This window comes from Jaculus jaculus, chromosome 11 (assembly GCF_020740685.1).
Source record: "Jaculus jaculus isolate mJacJac1 chromosome 11, mJacJac1.mat.Y.cur, whole genome shotgun sequence".
Taxonomy (NCBI): domain Eukaryota; kingdom Metazoa; phylum Chordata; class Mammalia; order Rodentia; family Dipodidae; genus Jaculus; species Jaculus jaculus.
The window spans coordinates 101,002,464-101,014,811 of record NC_059112.1 but is presented as its reverse complement, the minus strand read 5'-3'; positions in this window follow the sequence as shown (position 1 = coordinate 101,014,811).

Below are 12,348 nucleotides of genomic sequence, written 5' to 3'. Positions count from 1 at the left end.
CATCACTGTCTCACAGTGTCCAAAAAACCTGGAAATGTGGTGGCTAATGTTGAATATGGGGGTCGTATTCTGTCTATGGGACTTGTTGCTGTATTCATAGCAATGAGACACAAAGCAGGTTGTTAAGGCCCCTGTGGAACTGATACCATTATTTCTTTATTATATCTACCACATGTTCCTTGTAAAAAGAACACTTTAGAAAAATACAAAACAACGTAAGAGAATAGCCATCTGTATTTCTTTCCAACAGTGGTACCCTCAGTAGCTTGATGTATAATCTTCTATGTACCCACTCAAAACTACCCTGAAAGTAAATATTAATAGCTTAATCTATATTTCATTCTAATGGCTTTCCCATAGCATTAGAGATTTGGAAAGACTGTATGACATCCCCAAACACTCATGCTCAAGAACATTTTAATCCATTCCCTTTGTGCTTAAAAATTTAGACAATTTCCAACTTTTCACTTCTATAAAGACTAACTTAATGTGTATTCTTCCTCACCATTCTTTGCTTTTCATATTATCTACTTAGGTTATGCCTATGAGTCAAATTGCTGAATCACAGGAAATAGATATGTTTAAGGTTTTTGATAATTTCACCATAAAGTTTTCTATGAGATTGGCACAAACAAATTACATTTCAAAGATTTTGACTCCAGCCTGTAGTAGGGATTTTCTCTTTCTTGACAATTTTTTACATGCATTTTGATATGAATCCCTTCCATAACCTTCCTTTGTTCTTCCTCCCTATTTCACTTCCTCTGAACCCCTTCTTCTTCTCAACTAATCTGTTTTGTACTTGGGTTCCCCCCTTGTGTGTGGGTGTGGCCCTGTGAGTTTAATTAGGGAAATTTTCTTTTGCCCCTGGGAAACATAAAATGGGTGAAGAAATTAAGAGTGGCTGGAATGTAGTTGATATTTGAAATGGAACAGTTAGAGATAGATTGCTAGGATGATAAGTCTAAATGGGGTAAGAAGTGGCCATGTATCCAGTTAAGGGACTCAGAAGTTTCAACTTACTTAGGCAGGAAAAAAAAAAAAAAGTTTGGCTTGGAGAAGAATCATAAGAAAGGTGGAATGCCCATAGCTTTGAGCTTCCTGGTTGTTAGCACAAGAGGAGGAAGTTGAATTTCTGGCCCATGGCTATCTTTACTTTCTGAAGTCCTTAACTTGATGAATCTACAAGATACAGGGAAGTCAGGTTAGGGGACCAGTTTAACCAACTGTCACCCACTTCACTTCACTGAATTACCGAGCTGTTGCTTCCCCTATTGAACCTGGCCAAGACTCTGCCCTTCAGATGACTCAAGAAGTTCAGAGGTGATATAAATTGTCATAGTTTCTATCAAACAGGAACAGTATCAAATGATCGATGATGCCAGAGTTTTCCTCAGGAGATATGAACAGACATCTCTTTTCCCCAGACAGACACCAAAGGCAGATCACCAAGACCAACCAATGAGTTTATGGAGGTCACTGACAGAAGAATGGTTGAAAAGTTACTTTCAACATGGAGCATGAGTGAATCAAAGGCATGTGGAGAAGTCCACTCCAGTATGGGTGACCAACCACTCACGAGAGCTGCATCTGTGGAGCTCCCTCTATGGATTTCAGGCAGTGAGCCAGCTGAAGTCTCTTCTCCCCAGCAGCTGTTACTGCTTATGTAACCCCGGGGAGGGAACCTTGTGAATCTTGTAAGTTTCATCTTGACCCTCGAGAGTTGTTTGCTTCCTGACCTGTGCAAGGTTCATGTCCTTCCTGGTTCTTAAGGAGCCTTCCTCCAGGAAACAGAACATGTCCATTTGGAAGAACCCCCTGAAAATTCTAATTTTCTATCAATAATGAGTCATGATTATAGCTACTCATGAGTACCGATCTTGTTATCAGTAATAAAACAGTAACTCACAAAGGGATTTTTTTTTAATCCCAGGTATTGTGCTAAAAGATGATCTCATTCCCACAACATTCACCATAACAATCAAGAAGACAAGACTATTATTATCCTTATTTTAGAAAAGAGAACCAGTGCTTAGCACTCTAAGAACCCCGAAATGACTTTCCCCAGACCACAGCTGCTGTGAAGGGACTGTATTAGTTACTTTTCTCCTTATTGGGACAAAAATACCTGACAACAAGAAATGTAAGGAAGGAGAGGTTCATTTCAGCTTACGGATGGAAAATGCAGCCCATCATGGAGGACGTGGTGTGTGGCAGAGCTGGTCACCTCCAGTCCACAGTCAGGAAGCAGAGAGATGAATACTGCTGCTCAACTAGCATTCTCCTTTTTATTCATTCTGGGACCCCAGCCCATGGAATGGTGCCACTCACAGTTAGGGTGTTTCCATCTCAACTAACCTAATCTCGAAAGTGTCACATGGCATATCTAAGGACTTGTCTCCTGGATGATTCCAGATGCTACTATGCTGATAATATCAAATCATCACAATATGAAACATGGGATTTAAACTCTCTTCTGTCTGACTGAGCCCAGGGCTTGAGGTTAGTTGCCATGTAGTGATGTCCCTAGCATTTCAGGTCCCCTCGGGTTAGCGGAAGCTCTGCCAGAGCCACACTTTATCTGGTAGGATGCTGACATGTGGTCTTTGGAAGTCTTTTTGTTAACTAGGCCCTGGAGACAGAGGGCCAGGAACTTCCCTCTAACACATTCTGGCTCCCTTGCTGAGATCTGCCCTGGTTATGACTTTTAGAGCAATAGGTAGTTGTCAGAAGGGCACGTTCAGCTTCCTTACACATACCACTAGGCTCCAGTCATGGGCAGAGTGGGAAGCATCCTGCATTAGGTGCACCCAGAAGACTGTCTCCAGTCCTCTTGCCTTAAACGAGATGTTCCTCTGGCCCCTTCAGAACTGACGAAACTTGGAAATGACTGCTGTAGAGAAGGCTGGTGGAAGGCTGCTTAGGAATGTAGCTTAGTGACTTTCTGCCTGTCCACTGAAGGACAGCAGAGACCGCCCCCTCTAATTATCCAAACAGACCCTCAACAATAGACTGACATCACTCCTTCAGTACCCTGAATGCCGCTTTGTGGACAAGGACCTGAAAATGAATGCCCACCCGGGCTTAGCATTTACCTTGAATAGGAGGCTGCTGTTCTAAAGGAGCGTTTATAGATCTCAGAGAGTTAGTGGACTTGCTGACTCTTGACAGCCTTGTGAAGTTCACATTGTTTGTGTCCTCCTTTTGATGGTGACACTGAGGCACAGAGATATTATGTCCCTTAACCCAAAGTCACACAGGTGGTAGGCAGGAGAGCTGGAGTTTTAGTGTTAGATGGGCTGCCTATACAGTCCATGCCTAACCGTCTGTGGTGGTTTCAATCATATATCCCCTATAACCTCATGTGTTCTTGATGTTTGGTTCCCAGCTAATGGCAATCTGTGAGATGAAGCCTTGCTGGAGAAGGCATGTAACTGAGGGTAGAGTTAGCAGTGTTATAGTCAACAACCTCTTGCTAGAGTTCAGCTCACTGTCCCGCTGCTGTTTTCTACCTGCTGTGGCAAAGGTGATGTCCAGCCTCTCATCACACCCTACTTCCCCTGATGTCATGAAGCTTCCCTTCAAGGCTAAGGCAAAATAAAATCTTTCCACCCATCAGCTGCTTTGTGCTTTGAACCAGCAACATGAAGGTAACTACAACACTATCCCATCAAAATAAAGATGTTCTACTCTTATCTCTGCTTCATTCGATTGCTACATGCCCATTGGCTTTTCTTTGAACCTTTCAGTGCCTCAATTTACTCATTCTGTGAACAAAAGATACCACTCCTGAACAGTATTGGGAGGATTAAATGAGATAGTACAAGTGAGGCTCAAGACAGAAGTGTGATTTCCCAAAGTGACCTCGCCTCCTTGAGTTTTACTTTCCACCTCTACTCCCATCCAGCCAGAGTTCAGAGCTGCCTGGTAACTTTCCTCCTCGAGGATTTGAAGTGGCACCTGCATGGGTGACTGCGGCAGGAGTAAGAACAGAGCCTCGGAGAGCAGACTCTTGCTCACTTCACTCCCCGATCCGCTTGGCATTTGGAGATGCGCTGGCTTCCTGGACCCGCTCCACCCCCAGATTCCGCTTGAGTGGGATACTATGATGTAACAAGCTGCAGAGGGAAGCTAGCTCCTCTTCAGCAGGATCCATTTTTGGAGATCTCCTGCAAATGCTCGCCTGCTCCCCCCTCCCTACCTCAAAACTCTCACATCCAGTCAGGACTTTCGGGAGAAAAGTCAGATGGGTACACAGGGCCACATCCTAGCATTCTAACCTCGCGTTCTAACTCTGTCATCTGCTGGATCCCAGATTCCTGAAAGTATAATTTACTAATTGGGCATCAAAGCTCCTTTAGGACAGAACTGGGCAATGGCTGAGGTGCAGAGCTGTAATGAAAGGATTTAATTTGAAGAAGCAGTCAATTCAATTGAATCCTGAGATGTGGTTCTGATATGCTCCCAGGGGAGTCTATTTGGAATCAATAAGTGTGGCCATGTCACTATTGCCTGTCTCTGCTCTCTCCCTTGCTGGCTCCCAGCCATAGGGAAATCATTTAGCCAGGTTTTATTTCAGAGAATATGGTGGATGCCAAATGCACTCCTCAGTCCCACGATGAGGTCTCTCTCCACTGCTGTCTTTGTCTCACTCATCTCCTCATTCTTCTTCCTTCTGTTTTCCTCTCATCTCCTCTGATTCGTCTTACATCTCTTTTGTTCTCCTCTCGTCCAAATCATTCCCTTTCTCTCCCATCTCTTTTCATTCCCCTGCCCTCCCTCCCCTCTCTTCTCCTCCTTCCTCAACTCCTACCCCACTCTCTTCTCTTCCTTCATATGCTTTTTATTTTCATAAATCACCAGCTTTTTATTCCATTCCTTCAAAAACAACTATGAACACTTTCCTAGCGAGTGTACACACCGTCAGACTGTCAGGTAACAGGCACTGCTAGTGACGCCCACAGGCAGCAACCTCTCAAGAGGGCCCACAAGCTGTGGTCCCTGCTGCTGATGTGCGCGCAAAGCGCGCAGGGAAAACCAAGCTCAGCCCTTCCCTCTGCTTCCCTGGGGCCCAAGGCTGAGCCAGAAATCAAGACCTGTCCTCCTTATTATGAGAAATGCCAAGGCCACTTCAGTTATGGCCTTAGGTCGTAGCTAGTGCCTTCCTGACTCTCTTCAATCCCATCCAGCATCTCAGTGGCTCCTAGCTCACAGGATAGGTCATGTGGAACCTTATTCCTCTCTCAGACTTCTGTAAGAGGAAACATAATGCATTCTCCTTCAATATCAAAGGCCCTCTCTCTGGATTTGGAACCTACTACATTCTTTCATCACATAACACTCCCCAAGAAACCTCTCCCCTAAAGAGATATCTGCCTTTAGTGCCTCTCTGACAAGCCAGTTCCAAGAAGCTCTCCCCTTTAATAATCTCACACACACCTGCACATGCTGTAGTTTCCATCTGGATGTTCAGGCAGAAGCTCTTGCTATGCATACTGGGTCTCCAGTTTGGAGCACTAATTTCAAGGCTGCCTAGCTGGTCAAAGTGCATCACTAGAAGACCTTTGACAGTTAACAGTCCAGCCCTTAGCTCCACCAAGACGTTGAGGAGCTTACGTGTTCCCATTGTCATGAACTCCACTCTGCCTCCCTTGCCACAGTGCACCATGCCTTCTGAAACTATGAGACAAGATACATACTGTGATTCCTTAAACTGTTTCTATCAAGTATTTCTTTTTCACAGTGAAATAAAATTAACTAATTGAGAAAAAAAAAAGAGTCTGCCTAGTTATTTCAAGACGGAGCTAGTTCACTGTGAACATGCCATTGAGAATTTGTGGGGCTAACTGGCTCAGTAGAACTTATATTACATTGAGGTTGAGTCTACAAAGGCTGTGGAAGGTAACTAAGCACCAGCTACCAAATGACCAGGAGAATGCCTGAAGCCCTCTGGTGCTCATTCTGTCCAAACAAGACCTTGGCCTCAAGCAGGCAGAGTTGTCTGCACCATGACATGACTGCAATGTCCTCCCCCACTGGAGACATCTGGGAAGAAATCGCACATGTGTGGTTGCTTCCCAGAGCCCTCCTCCCTTTAGCATCTTACCCTGAGCCTCAGAGTTCCTCAGGATTGGCCCAGCTTTCTCAAGACAACCTCTCTTCCTCTATGCCCCCTCCCTTTCCATTCTTATGGGGGAATGATAAAAAAAAAAAAAAAAAAGGAAATGGCTTTTCTACCCCAGAGGCTTACATTTAAGATATTCATACTATTTTCATTTATCAGTGAAAAGGAAGTATAAAGAAATTTCTTAAGGCCTTAAAAACAGAAACAAAAGAGCACATCTGGGTGCTCACTTGCAAGGCCTATTGGCCAAAGTTCAATTCTCCAGCAAGCACGTAAAGTTAGATGCAGAAAGAAGCAGATGCATCTAGAGTTCATTTGTAGCCACAAGAGGCCCTGGCATGAATGTGCTTGCGTGCACACCCACAAACACACAAGATAAATTAAAAATATATAAACTGAGATTTCATTTAAAAAAAAAATGAAACAAAAAAATCTCAACTATGTGCTCAAAATGTTGAGAAGCAGTATTGAATAAATACATGAACACACATGTTCACAGCACCGTACTTGTAATAGCCGAAAGGTGACTACATAGATAAATAGATTGTACTGTAGACACATGGTAGATGTTATAAGAATATTACTCTGGCATGAAATGAATTGTGGGGCTGGAGAGATGACTTAGCGGTTAAGTGCTTGCCTGTGAAGCCGAAGGATCCCAGTTCCAGGCTTGATTCCCCAGAACCCATGTTAGCCAGATGCACTAGGGGGCGCACGTGTCTGGAGTTCGTTTGCAGTGGCTGGAGGCCCTGGTGCACCCATTCTCTCTCCTCTCTCCCTTTCTGCCTCTTTCTCTCTGTGTCACTATCAAATAAATAAATAAAAATAAGCAAAAAAAATTTTAGAAAAGGACGAATTGTGCACAGTTATGACAAAATATCTGGCATAAGCTTGGCATGGTGGCACATGCCTTTAATCCCAGCACTCGGGAGGCAGAGGTAGGAGGATTACTGTGAGTTCGAGGCCATCTTGAGACTCCATAGTGAACTCCAGGTCAGCCTGGGCTGGACTGAGACTTTACCTCAAAAATAAAAACAAACGAACTCTGACATAAATATCTTGATGGAGGAAAGGTTGGTTTTAGAACATGGTTTCAGAGGTGTCAGCCCATTATGGTGGACACAGTGAGGGAAAAAGGTAGCACACATGATGATGGCCGGTTCTAGTCATTTCCATGTGGCCAGACAAACACCCAACCAGAAACAGCTGGTGGGAGAAAAGGGTTTATTTTGGCTTACAGTCTTTGGGGAAAGCTGCATGATGGCAGGGAAAGGCACGGCTTAAGCAGAGAATGGACATCGCTCCTGGCCCCGAAGGCTGGCCATAGCAGCAAGAGGGAGCTGAGGCCTGACAATGGGAGCTGGCGACAACACTCCAAAGCCTGCCCCAAGCAGCACACCTCCTCCAGCAAGGCTCCCATTCCCAAGTTGACTCCAACTGGGGACGAAGCGTTAAAAAGACACGAGTTTATGGTGGACATCTGATTTAAACTACCACCTGGACAGAGGGAACAGGGGAGAGAGAGGGAAAGGGAGTGAGAGAGAGATAGAGTCAGAGAGAGATAAGAGAACATGTCTAAACAGTGACTCGTTCCGTTTTTCTTTCTTTCTTTTCTTTTCTTTTTTAATATCTCATCCAGGCCAGCCTTTGACATGGTGGTGTGCACATTTCAGATAGGTCTCCCCCCACCTTAGGTAGACCTCTCTGAAAATGCTCCCACAGGCACACTCAGAATCATGCTTTACCAATCTCCTTGGTACTTCTCAAGTCAATCAAATTAGCAGTCAAGATTTATGTGAAAATGGAGGGTAAAAGAAGTCCAATATAAGAAATTCATATAGGGCATGACTCCTGTTATGTGAACAACTCAGACTAGGCAAATCCACAGAGGGAGAGCACACAGTCTTGTTCGCCAAGGCCTATGCGGGAGAAGGAAAAGGAGATCATGCTGAATGTGGATGGCACAGTGATTAGTACTAGAAACATGGAAATGTTTAGTACTATATGTGGGGTTAGGCCACAACACATTGTGAGTGTTCTAATTCACACCCAATTGTTCATTTTAAAATGGCTAATTTTCGCCTGCAATTTTACAAAGAAATTAACAAGGATGAGAGATAACTCTCCTCTTAGTATAGTTAAATAACAATCATCACCTAATGCAAACAGAACCTCAAATGCACCCTATGGTTCAACAGTTGCCACTGGATAAAGTTTGTTTACTGCCCCCCTTTCAGACTTCATATTCTCTCTTACTGGCAGGGTTAAATCCCTCACATCCTCTAGCAAGTTGGGTTTTTCTTCATTTCATTTTATTTTTATTTATTTATTTGAGAGAGAAAGAGGGAGAGAGAGAGAGAGAGAGAGAGAGGGAGAGAGAATGAGAATTGGCACACCAGGGACTCCAGCCACTGCAAATGAATCCAGATGTATGTGCCACCTTGTGTATCTGGCTTACATCAAACCTGGGTCCTTTGGCTTTGCAGGCAAGCACCTTAATTGCTAAACCATCTCTCCAGCCCTTTCTTCATTTTTAAGCGGCCATATTAATTGTTTAAGAAAAAAAAAATTAATGAAACAGGAAATGGATAAAAGATCTCATTTCCCAGCCTGATGTCTGTCTATACTATATATTTTTGTCAAATTATGGGATCTAGTCTTTGTCAATTTTAAACCTCTGTGTTGGGGCAACCCTCTTTGTCCCCAATGGCTTGCTCTCTTCCTTGGGTTTTCAATTTCTAATTCTGGGACCGATCTAAAGAGTATTCTCATCACTCCTATGACACAGATGCTGCCTGTTATATATCTTAACATACCTGTGCAAAACAACAACAACAGGAAAATTCCCTTGGGATTATGAGATGGCTTAGTGGCTAAGGCTCCTGCCTGTGAAGCCTAAGGACCCAGATTCAATTCCACATGTGACAGATGCATCTGAAGTTTGTTTGCAGCAGCTAGAGTCCTAGCATGCTTGTTCTCTCTCTCTCTCTGTCTCTCTCTCCCTCTTTCTCTCTCTCAAATAGATAAATATTTTTAAAAGTTATCTTGCTAAGTAAGGATTAGTCTTGTTCTAACAACAATTCTAAGAGTTGTTTTTTATTATTATTCATTATTATGAACTTCACAGTTTGAACATATTGGTCATCTTCCCACTAGGTTATATTCTTATATCCTTTCTCCCACCTCCATCCCACAGAAGGTCCTCCTCAGTGGGGTCTCCCACCTCTATCCCACAGAGGGCCCTCCTCAGTAGGGTTGTTGGTATCCATGCGTGCTCATGAGTACACCAATCAGTCTGTGGGGGGAGATAAATGTCTCAGAGTACATCTTCCCACCCCAGGGCTCTTACAATCTTTCTGACACTTCTTCTGCAATTTTCCCTAAGCTTTGGAAAGCAGGTTAAAAGTCTTCTTTATTGTTTAAGCTATTTGCATCTGAATTTCTGATTGGGTTTAAAGCCACCTCAGTGTCTTCCACAATCTCCTTGGAGGAGTTGTCAGGCTATCAGTGAGAGCAATACTCAAGTTTAAATCACCAAGTCCCCTGTAGTGACTCTTGGGCCCTGGGAGATATGATAGAGGCTAGGCAGATGGCAATACTTCTTGTCCTATTGATGGGTCTTGGTTCAACCTGGTATTCAATTCCATCTTTAAAAAAAAAAAAATACGGGCTGGAGAGATGGCTTAGCGGCTAAGCGCTTGCCTGTGAAGCCTAAGGACCCCAGTTCGAGGCTCGGTTCCCCAGGTCCCACGTTAGCCAGATGCACAAGGGGGCGCACGCGTCTGGAGTTCGTTTGCAGAGGCTGGAAGCCCTGGCGCGCCCATTCTCTCTCTCTCCCTCTATCTGTCTTTCTCTCTGTGTCTGTCGCTCTCAAATAAATAAATAAATAAAATTGTTAAAAAAAATACTCCAACAAAGAGTGAAAAGTGTGAGACTAGTATGGATCAAAAAAGAGTAAACACAGAACTTTCAATGACTTTTTTAATGTGTATTTTTTTAAAAATCAGGGTCCCTGTGTAACCCAGGCTGTACTTGAACTCATAATCCTGCCTCAGCCTCATGAGTGCTGGGATTCCGGGCACACACCACCGTGCCTGGTTTTATGTGCAGGTTGAATCTTTACACAAATGTATTTTTTTTTTTGAGATAGTGCTTTTCTATTTAGCCCTAGATGTGCTCAAATTCCCAGCAATCCTCCTGCCTCAGCATGACTGCTGAGATTACAGCAATGAGTCATCTATGCCTAGTTATCTTTATAAAATGCTTAGGAATTCTGTTATTAACCTCCAACTTATAGAAACTAAACTGAAACATCAATGAAGTAGAACCACATCCTCAGGGATGAAATGCAGAGTAAATGAATGCATGGGCTCCATCCTGCAGCGGAAGGCCATCCACTCATTTCCAAGCATCAGAGATATTAGCTGGTATTATGCACAAGGGGCACATAGCAGGAAGGGATAAAGAGGGCTCTTGAAAAATAAAACAGGGGAAAGGCATCTCAGGATGGATCTTTTCTGGAAGACAAGCTCAACCTAGCTTCCTAAAATGTCCCCAGCAATCCAGCCTCCAGGTATACAGGCTCCTATGCAATCTTTTTTTTTTTTTTTTTTTTTTTTTTTTTGACTAGCCTGATAACCTGCTTCTAATGAGTACAATACTGCAAAGGAGATGGGATGAGCCTTCTGAGGTCAGGTCAGGGACTGCTTTACTCTCCTGCCGTTCCATCCCTTCATCTTCTTCCTCCCCTTCCTCCTTCTCATCCTTTCCTTGCTCCTCCTTTCCTTTCTACTTCTCTTTCCTCTCTTCTACCTATGCTTCCTCTGCCTCTTCCACTTCTTCCTCCTCCTCTTCCTCGTCCTTTCTATCCTCTTCCTTCTTTCTTTCTGTTTTATTTGTTCTTTTTCCTCCTCCTATTTCTTCTCCTCTTTCTCCTTCTCCTCTTCCTTCTCTCTTTTCTCCCTTTTGTCTCCCTGTCTGCCCCACTTTCCCTGCTAGGATCCTACTTCTGTGCCACAGGCTGTCCCAGGGAACTGACATGGCCCTGTGAATGAGCCTGCAAGCAGATTATCTCCTAGGCTAACCTAGATAGGAAAATAAAATTCAGTGCTCCTTCTAGGTCACTCCAGTGATTGACACCCAGAAAATATGAGATGATAAATGTTTGCTGTTTTAAGTAACTAAGTTTTGTGTTCATTCATTCACAGAAATGGATTATCAGCAAAGTAATATTTTCATATCACTTCCTTTGACAGACCTTTGCTAGAGATAGAAAAAATTTAAAAATGATGAGACATAGTCTTGGCTCTCCAGCCAATCAAGGGCTGGTAAAGAGAGAGATGATAATTACTCAAAGCAAAGCTAGAAGTTTGTGCAAAGTGCAGAGATGATAAAAGGGATTCAAAGATAATGAAGGGCTTTCAAGTGTGAGTAAGAAGTTTGATATATACTGTATTTCTGAACCAAAGAATATGCTGGTAGGAACAGTAAGTATTGGAAACAAGAACTATTGGGATCCAGGAGGTTGAATTCGCAGTTATGAACAAACTTTGGGAAGGAAGGAATTCAGGGAGGAGCCAAGTGCCACCTGAACTTTTGCTGTTTTTATCTGTTTGGCTGAGCAAAGGACTGGCTGCCCCACCGCCTGACGTGGAGATGTCAAGAGGAGCATTTCTGGAGGCAACGAACTTTTGGAACTGATTGTATAATGTTCCATGCTGTTCTATGGCTTAAAATAACCAGAGCACTGTTAGATTACATACACATGAGCTGGAGATTTAGTTCCATGTCAGGAACATTTTCCTATAATGCACAGGGCTCTGAGTTCAATCCCCAGTGCAGGCAAATAAAATAAGTAGATTACACATCCACTGTAGCAGCTATGCATGGGCAGCTGGTGACTCTAAACTGGTGCTTTCAAGCTACAAAGGAAATTAAGTTTCTGAAGACTGTGGTTCTCAGCGGTAGAGTCATTGCAGAGACTCTCCCATAAAAACTGCAGCCTTGATGTTGCCTGACTTTGCTCATCTGCAGGCTGGAGAGAGGGTGAGGGATCACCTGCCAAGATGGCTGTCTGCATAGCGGTCGGCTACAGGGCACAGTCCCTTTCCACATGAGCAGTTTCAAAGAGCCGCTCCTCATGGCGCCTAACCTCTTCCAAAGCAAAGCAATCCATGAGTCAGGGGTTATCATGCAGCTCCTGAGGTTTTCTTTTTCGTCTCTAG